This window comes from Myotis brandtii, unplaced genomic scaffold (assembly GCF_000412655.1).
Source record: "Myotis brandtii unplaced genomic scaffold, ASM41265v1 scaffold561, whole genome shotgun sequence".
In the NCBI taxonomy this organism is placed as follows: Eukaryota; Metazoa; Chordata; class Mammalia; order Chiroptera; family Vespertilionidae; genus Myotis; species Myotis brandtii.
The window spans coordinates 1,718,307-1,718,635 of NW_005370085.1; the positions used below are offsets into that span (position 1 = coordinate 1,718,307).

The following is a 329-nucleotide window of genomic DNA, read 5'->3' on the forward strand; positions in this document are numbered from 1 at the left end:
CCCTAATTAAGTTAATAACAATGTACCTACCTATATAGTTTCAGTTTAAAAAATGTGGCTCTCAAAAGAAATTTCCATCGTTGCACTGTTGATATTTGGCTCTGTTGACTAATGAGTTTGCCGACCACTGGCCTAACACACAGGCTGGTGAGAGCCAGACCGCCTGCCTGTGTGGATATCATGTCCTTAAAGGCAAGGCTTACATGGGGAACACTTGGGACCCAAAACCTGGATTCCTGTGGTGGAGGCAGAGGCCACAAGATCTGACTCAGCAGATCCCAAGCACAGAGATCTAATCCCCTGTGCACTTCCTGCCCACCCCCGTGCTG

The 329-nt window shown here is 48.0% G+C and overlaps 1 protein-coding gene across 4 annotated transcripts in view; it reads right to left on the minus strand.

Moving 5' to 3' along the window:
- LOC102259438 (tubulin polyglutamylase TTLL13P) overlaps positions 1-329 on the minus strand; it is a 19,198-nt gene that overhangs the window by 7,175 nt on the left and 11,694 nt on the right. The gene's annotated exons all lie outside the window — the stretch shown is intronic.